This window comes from Mus caroli, chromosome 4 (assembly GCF_900094665.2).
Source record: "Mus caroli chromosome 4, CAROLI_EIJ_v1.1, whole genome shotgun sequence".
Taxonomy (NCBI): domain Eukaryota; kingdom Metazoa; phylum Chordata; class Mammalia; order Rodentia; family Muridae; genus Mus; species Mus caroli.
Genome location: NC_034573.1, coordinates 47,702,581 through 47,711,873, shown reverse-complemented (window position 1 = coordinate 47,711,873; position 9,293 = coordinate 47,702,581).

Sequence of the window (9,293 nt, the reverse complement as noted above, 5' to 3'; positions counted from 1 at the left end):
AAAAAAAAAAAAAAGTTACGTTTTTAACTTGAGAAGTTAAAACAAAGCAACAAAACTCACAGGTTCCAAGAGACAAATAGAAAACAAGAACATAAAAAAGTAACACACATAAGAAAATAAAGCTATTAATTTAAATATTTTGATAGAATAGACTAACTATAAAAATCTGTGGAGATTTTTCCAAAAAAAAACTTCCTATGTCTTTATATACAAATAGGTTTATTTCATGAAAGTATTTTATTTTGTTTTCTTTAAAAGGGGAAGGAGAGATTTTAGCTATACAGATCAAAGTATAATGAATATAAATATCCAAATATAAAATTAAAATAATAAATAACTACAGTCAATAAATACATCTTCAAAAACTATAAAATATTATAATTAACCATCCCAGAAGCAATTTTAAATACAGATATAAAGAATATATTTCTGCAAAAGTAATCATGAAATGACAAAATTGATGTGAGGAGTAAACTCGGCATCAAACTTTAATTGCCAACTTGATACAGCCGAGAGTTATCTGAAAAAAAAAAAAAAAAAAAAAAGAGCCCTGATTGAGAAATTGTTTTTATTGTGTTGGACAGTGGACACATCTGAGAAGGATTATCTTGATTGTTAATTGATGGAGGTGGGCCCAGACCACTGTGGGAAGTACCATTACCTAGGCAGGAAGTCAGGATGCCTAACAAACTGACCAACAGCCTGAGTGACTGGAGACCCAGGAGGAAAGCAGAGCTCTTCAGTGATTTCTGTGTGCTTATTTTGCTGTTGAGTGAGTTTTATATTGAATTCCTTCCCTGGCTTTCTTCAGTGATAGACTGATGCCCATTGGTTGAAATGAACCCTTTCCTGCCCTTGGTTACGTTAGGTAACGGTGTTTGTTCTAGCAATAGAAAAGAAATCACAACACTTGACTCTTCCAATAAGCATTAAAAAGACAAAAATTATAAGCTCAAAAGAATTTCTTCATAAAATGTTACTGTCATTTCTTACCAAATTTTAAGGAATAAATAAGTTTCTTGCACTGTTCCCACAAAGTAGATTAAGTCAGAAAAAACTAGATTAGGCTATAAAACTAGTGTAATGTGATATAAGTTGCCAAGCAAAGTATACATGATGTCATACTCATAATTAGCTTTAAATAAAGCTTACTGCATACCAAGTACTACATAAGTGTTCACTAAAGTTTATCTTATTTATTCCTCATGATAAGATGTAGCTTGGATGTCATTCAGATTGATTGAATGTTATAGGTAAAAAAGAATAAAGTCAGAAAATTATTTCCTCAGGTCACACAACAAATAAGCAGTCAAGCTGCAATTCAAATCCAGAGGGTCTAGCTCCAAAATTCTGTACTCATAAGCCTTGCTTCATTCTCCCAACAACATGATAAGGGACCCAATTAGTCCTTGGATATAGGAACAGTAACTACTCATGTGATAGTATATAAAACAAAATCATGACCAGACAAGTTTAATTCCACAGGTGGAAAGCTGGCTCCACTAAAAGAGAAAAAAAGAAAGAGAGAGAGAGAGAGAGAGAGAGAGAGAGAGAGAGAGAGANGAGAGAGAGAGAGAGAGAGAGAGAGAGAGAGAGAAGAAGAAGAAGAAGAAGAAGAAGAAGAAGAAGAAGAAGAAGAAGAAGAAGAAGAAGAAGAAAGGAAGGACAAACCTAGAGTCATGCATGGTTCAGCACTTCAGAGCACTTGCTGCTCTCACAGAGGACTCAGGATGGATCACCAGCAGACACATGAAAGCTCAGAACCATCTGTAGCTCCAGTTCTAAGGGATCTGATCCTTCCTCTGACCTCCATGCAAGTTGTACACAACATACATATAAGCAAAATGCCCATATACATAAAATAGTATAGTTCAGGGCAATACAGCACTAAGAAAGGCCTTTCATGCCTTAAAGGACAAGATTTGTCACTATAACACAAAAAAAAACTAAAGAGAACTTCATTAACATGGAAAATGCTTTATCTAAAAATGTACTATACCTGCCCTTAATAGAGAAAAAAAAATTAAGAGTAGAAACAGGACAGAACAGTTTCTACTTTTCATCATAATACTGTGGGTTATGTCCAAAGAATAAGAAAAGATACATAAGATGGAAGTATTGGAAAGAAGGGAAGTCAACAGTTAAATATACCAAGATGACACTGGCCAGGGAAGTAGGCAGGCTAACTAAAGATCTTCCCCCTTTTCTCCATTCTTCCAAATCCAGTCCTACAGCAGATTATTTGCTTGTCCACCTTCTCTCCTCTGTCTCCAGCCATCTCCAGTGAATCACTAGACTGGACTGGACTGGACTGGACTGCCCCTATGCATTGTATTATTCCAGTCCCTAACTCCAGCAGCCATTCCCCAGACTGGCCCTCCTGACAAGGAAGCAGAGAAACTATCTGCAGACCTTCACCTCTTCCTCTGCTCCTCCAAATCCATTCTCCTTATACGACCCCCAGCGCTGGCGCGGACTACCTGTTGCATCCTCCCTTCCCACTCAACATCCATCTTCAGTAGGTCAAACATCTTCTCCTCCAAACTTTCTTCTCCCTATCATTGCTTTATTGCAGTCCCAAACTCCAGCAGGCATTCCCTGGCAACTCACAACTTACTCCAGCCATGGAAGAAGGTAGGCTACCTGCAGAGCTTCACCAATCACACCTCTCCTCCAGAGACTAAAACTGTATACTAACAATAACGGGAAGTTTAGAAACTCATGGAAACTGAACAACTCACTACTGAAATTAAAAAAAAAAAAAATGGGACAGGAAATTTGAAAAGACTTCCTAGAACTGAATAAAACTAAACCCACAACATACCCAAACATGGGGCTCAATGAAAGGGGTTCTAAGAGGAAAGTTCATAGCACTAAGGACCTACATAAAAAGAGTTGGGGAGATTTCAAAAGAATAACACAACAGCACACCTGGAAGCTTTAGAACAAAAGGAAGAAATCAGGCCCAAAAGGAAAGGCTGGGTAGAAATGCTCAAGCTGAGAGCTAAAATCAATAAAATAGAAACAAACAAAATAAATACAAAGAACCAATGAAACAAAGAGTCAGTTCCTTGAGACAATCAATAGATTGACAAACTCTCATCCAAATTAATTAACAGATACAAAGAGAAGATCCAAATTAGCAAAATTAGAAATGAAAAGGGGTGCATAACAACTGACACCAAGAAGATCCAGAGAAACTGAAGGACATACTTTAAAAATCTGTACTCCATTAAACTGGAAATTTTTTTAAAAAAGATAATTTTCTTCATACATACCATTTATCACAGATCAAACTCAAAAAGTAGCTTAGGGTCAGATGATTTTAACACAGAATTCTACCAGTATTTTCAGAGAAGAGTTAATGCCACTACTCCTGAAATTATTCTGGAAAATACAAACAGAAGGAACATTATCCAATATGTTTCTCAAGGCCACAGTTACCCTGATACACAAACCACAAGAAGACCAAACAAAGAAAAAGAATTACAGACTAGGGGCTGGAGAGATGACTCAGCAGTTAAGAAGGAGAAGTCCTGAGTTCAGTTCCCAGCAACAAAATGGTGGCTCACATCCTTCTGTAGTGGGATTCGATGCTCTCTTCTGGTGTGTCTGAAGACAGCTACAGTATGCTCATATACATAAAATAAAACTTTAGGGGGCAAATGCACATTAGAGGAAAAAATTTACAGACCAACTTTCCTTATGAACATAGAGGAAAAAAATACTCAATAAAATACTTGGGAACTTAACCCAAGAACTCATCAAAAACATCTACTATGATCAAGTAGGCTTCATCTCAGAGATACAGGGATGGTTCAGTACATAAAAATCAATAAGTATAACCCATCATATAAACAAACTGAAGGGAAAAAGCACATAATCATCTCATTAGATGCAGAAAAGGCCTTTGAACACAATCAACATGCTTTCATGATAAATGTTCTGGAGAGATCAATCATACAAGAAACAAACATCAACATAACAAAGACAGTTTGCAGCAAACCAATAGCCAATATCAACTCAAATGGAGATAATGTCAAAACAATTCCACTACAATCAGGAATAAAATTCTCTGTCTACTCTCTCCATAGCTATTCAGAATAATAAGTCTTTGCTAGAGGTTAACAACAACACTGAAGAAGATCAAAGGGGTACAAATTGGAAAGGAAGAAGTCAAAAAGGTTTTATTTGCAGATGACAGAATAGTATATCTAAGTGACTAAAAATTCCACCAGGGAACTCCTACAGCTGCTAAACATTTTCAGCCAAGTAGCTGGATACAAAATTAAGTCACAAAAAAAATCAATAGCCTTCCTATATACAAGGGCCAAATGGACTGAAAAAATGAATCATTGAAACTTCACTCTTCACAATATCTTTAAAAAGTATAAGTATCTTGGAGTAAGTCTAACCAAGCAAGTGAAAAACTTCTGTAAGAAAACTTTAAGACATCAGTGACAGAATTGAAGAAAAATATCAGAAGATGGAAAGATTTCCCATGCTCATGAATCAGTGGGGTTAATTTAGCCAGGCGCAGCTACCATACCAAAGGCAATCTACAAATCCAATGTGATCCCCCTCACAATTTTAACACAATTCTTCACACATTTTGAAAGGACATTTTTCAGTTTCACATGGAAACACAAAATATCCAGGACGGCTAAAACAATCCTGAATAATAAAATAACTGTAGGAGATATCACCATCCCAGATTTCAAGTGGTACTACAGAACTATGATAGTAAAATATATAATATTGGGCACAAAAAAAGACACATTGATCAATAGAATTGAATTGAAGACATAGATATAAAACCACACGCCTATGAACACCTGGTTTTTAATAAAGATGCCAGAAACACACACTGGATAAAAGACAGCATCTTCAAGAAATTGTGTTGGTCAAACTGGAAGACTGTATGCAGAAGAATTCAAATAAATCTATACTTATCACAATGCACAAAATTCAACTCTAAATGCATCAAAGACCTCAACATAAAACCAAATATACTGAACCTGATAGAAGAGAAAGTAGGAAATAGCCTTGAGCTCCTTTGCACAGGAAAGACTTTCTCAAGAGAATCCCAACAGTACAGGCACTAAAATCAACAGTTAGGAAATGGAACCTCGTGAAGCTGGAAAACTTCTGCATAGCAAAAGACACTGATTCAGACTAAGCAGCAGCCTACAGAATAGAAAAAAAAAGGTTTGTCTTGTTTTGTTTATCCATTACACATTTTATATATATAACTAAAAGAAACTGGATATCATGAAAGCAAATAACCCCATTTAAAATGGAAACAGATCTAAACAGAATTTTCAAAAAGAAGAAATTCAAATGGCTGAGAAACACTTAAAGATATATTCAGCATTCAGGAAAATTATAATCAATACTACTTTGTGATTTTATTTTATACCCATAAGCGTGGCAAAGATAAAAAAAAAAAAAACCCAAATGGTAGCTTATTGCTAGTGATCATGTAGACTAAGAAGAACACCCATCCTTTTTGGTAGTGGTGCAAACTTGTATGGCCAGTATGGAAATTAGTGTAAGTGTTCCTCAATAAGTTGTAAATCAATCTACCTCCACATTCAACTGTACCCTCTTGGGCATATACCCAAAGGATGATTCATCCTACCAAAGAGACACTTGCTCAACCATATTTATTGCTGCTCTATTTATAATACCCAGAAATTAGAAACAACATATATTCCATCAACACATGAACGGATAAAGAAAATATGGTACATTTTGGAATATTGCCAATGAAATGGAATATTGTCCAGTCATTGAAAAAGATGAAATCATGGAAATCTGCAGATGAAAGGATAGAACTAGAAAAAAAAAACACTGAGTTAATCCTGGCCCAAAAAGACACATATAGTATGTGTACTGGCTAGTTTTGTGTCAACTTGACACAGGCTGGAATTATCACAGAGAAAGGAGCTTCAGTTGGGGAAATGCCTCCACAATATCCAGCTGTAGGGCATTTTCTCAATTAGTGATCAAGGGGGAAAGGCCCCTTGTGGGTGGTGCCATCTCTGGGCTGGTAGTCTTGGTTCTATAAAAGTGCAGGCTGAGCAAGCCAGGGGAAGGAAGACAGTAACACCCCTCCATGGCCTCTGCATCAGCTCCTGCTTTCTGACTTGCTTGGGTTCCAGTCCTGACTTCCTTCAGTGATGAACAGCAATGTGAAAATGTAAGCTGAATAAACCCTTTTCTCCCCAACTTACTTCTTGGTCATGAATGTTTTGTCCAGAAATAGAAACCCTCACTAAGACAGTATGTATTCACATAAAGATTGATGATGTCAATGACAACCAATTCACAATATATAGAAGCAAAGTGGTTAAATATGCATAAAATAAGGGACTCATTCAGGGGTGGGGGGATGACAGATAGATCTCAGGAAAGAGAAATAGAATAGAGAATTATTATTGGAGGAGGGAGACTAGAATGTAAGGATCAAGGGGAGAGAGAAGAGGGGAATGAGGGAAGGGATATGGAGAGAGACAGCTAAAACTTTAAGGGCTGCTAAAGGGGTAGTATGGAAACTTAATACAGTAGAAGCTTCCCAAAATATATTTATATTAAGTGATCTAAATGAAATCAACAATAATGGGGGAAAGAGAGCCCAACAGGACATCCCTCAACAGCAAATAAAGTTTTCAATACTGGGAACTAATTGAATTGGTTACAACTAATTGAATTGTTGACTAAAGGGGTCCCACAAGAACCACCAAACAACCCAGAATGTTCTGAAGACTGTAGTTTATTCCTCACAAACTGGTGACAAGGCTCTATTGCTGAAGCCACCTACACAACCTATTGGATGGGGAGAAGTCGAGCTGGTGCCTAGACAGAGCCTACACCCTTGCATGCTAGCATCTTTGGTTCAGGAAGGTACTCTGCACACTACTAATGGAGAAAGGCTAACACCAGCCCATCCACAAACCCTTTAATCAACAATAGTGATTTGCCAACAAGATATGCTACAGTGATAGTGGCACATAGTTTGTGGGAGTAACCAACCAGTGTCTGATTTGACTTACGGTCCACTCCATGAGATGAACCCCAAACCTTACTGATTGAGTGGCAAAGAACCTGACACTAGATAGCCCAGGGATGTAGGGTGAAAAAAAAATGCTACTAATACTGCTGTTCTAAAAATACATTTAATGTTGCAATAAAATGACATTCTGCTATACTCTTATCCATCATCTCAGAAACTTTCTGCTGCAGCAGATGGGAACAAATACAGGACTTAGAACCAGACAGTATGCAAAGAGTGCACGACTTTGGAAAACTCAGCTCTACATAGAATGTTTCCATCAAATCCCTCTCCTCAGGGCTCGGGACCACAAGACACCAGAAGGAATGTAACAACCAGGAGGATGGAAAGCAAGAAAGCAAGACCCTTAGAGTCAACATGCTCTGCACACATGTGAATGCATAAAGAGAAGCTGCATGTGCAGGGCTTGTGTGGATCTGCACCATGTGGGGTCCTAGAGCTTTAGAAAGTGGACACATGTCCCCATTCCTAACCCAGAAGCATTCTCCAATTGATAACCCTTTGCAAAGGAAAATTTAGTTTCCTCCAAAGAAGTCTCACTGAGGAAACCAACAACTCTCAAGAGTAGGTTGCATGCCCACCAGTAGATGGCCAACGCAAAACAAACTCAACAGCAGATGGGAGGGTGAGACTCTATTGTCCTTTCCCCTGGATTATTTTCCTTCTCTTTGTTTTACCTAATACCAAAGTGTTAGTTTTTACTTTATCATATCATATCATCATATCATATCATATCATATCATATCATATCATATCATATCCTCCTTTAGAAGTTTCTTTGTTTTTGTCTTTTAAGGCTTGGAGGTTTGTTTTGTTTTGCTATTTGTTTGTTTGTTTGTTTGTTTTCTAACAGACCTGAGAAATCAACCATGCGTTTTGTGCTAGCTACGCAAGTACTCTATCAATGAACTAAATCCCCAACTGTCTGCCTGTTTTTGTAATGAAAGACAGAAAGGGGTGGATCCAGACTGGATGGAGGTGGGCAGGAATGGGGAATAGTAGAGGGAGAGAAAATCATAATCAGAATATATTATGTATGGAAAAACACGTGTTTTCAATAAAAAGGAAAAGAAGACTATATTAATCTACACAGAAATAAAATCACTACCATCAAGCTATAGGAATAATAAGGAGTCAATGAAGTTCTAACACAAGGGAAGTATATTAAATGTCATTTTTTTCTTTCTCCAAAACTTATCAAATAGAAAATTTACCGAAACATTCTATTTGATAATTATCATAGAATTAGTTTAATTGTACACAGGCTTGCAATGTGGGCATTTAGTTGTGTTTTCAGGGGCACACAGTAAGATAAAGATCAATGTAAATAACTTCTATTGTCTTGGATAATAATACTTTATAGCATAAAGATACTAATTCCTTCTAAAATCAACTTCAAAATTTAAATCTAAGCAATCTTTTAGTTGCTTCTTTATAGAGGACAATTTCTGAAATTCATAAGGAAGAAAAGATGGCTATGATTAATGATGACAGTCTTGACGACTTGAATAAAGAGTAAGAATTGTATTTAGATATTAGGCTTAGCTACAAAGCCATTGCAGTAATTAAATTAATTAGATCAACTCTTAAATGGATAATAAGTTTCTTACAGTTTATATTTGCTTATGATGTGAATGCATATGTCCCTCCAAAATATCTGTACTGGGACTTAATGCTCAAATGATGGAATGACATTTGGGACTTTAGAAACTGCTAATGTTATGAGATTAAACCCTCACCAAGGGATTAGTTCTTTTATAAAGACAGCTGAAAGAGAGTGTCCATATGCCCCCTGGATCTCCTACCCTTTACCCTTATACCCTCTGCCTTTTGAGGATACTAGTTCTGTGATGGAGAACATAGCACTCACGACCACATCATGGAAACAGAGATCAGGTCCTGGGTAGATACTAAGCCTGTTGACATCTTAATCTTGAGCTCCCCAGTCACCATTAACAGTGAGTCATAAACTAATGTTCTTTATAAATTGCTTCTTCATATGTGGCAGGGTTTTTTAATAGCAGCAATAATAGGCTAATACAGTACAAGAAATAATTGTCCTCATATATAAAGAAAAATGTAAATTGGGTTTCTACTGTATACAATATAAAATATTGGTTAAAAATGAATTAGCACCTGAAAAAATGTTCAACATCCTTAATCATCAGGGAAATGCAAATCAAAACAACCCTGAGATTCCACCTCACACCAGTCAGAA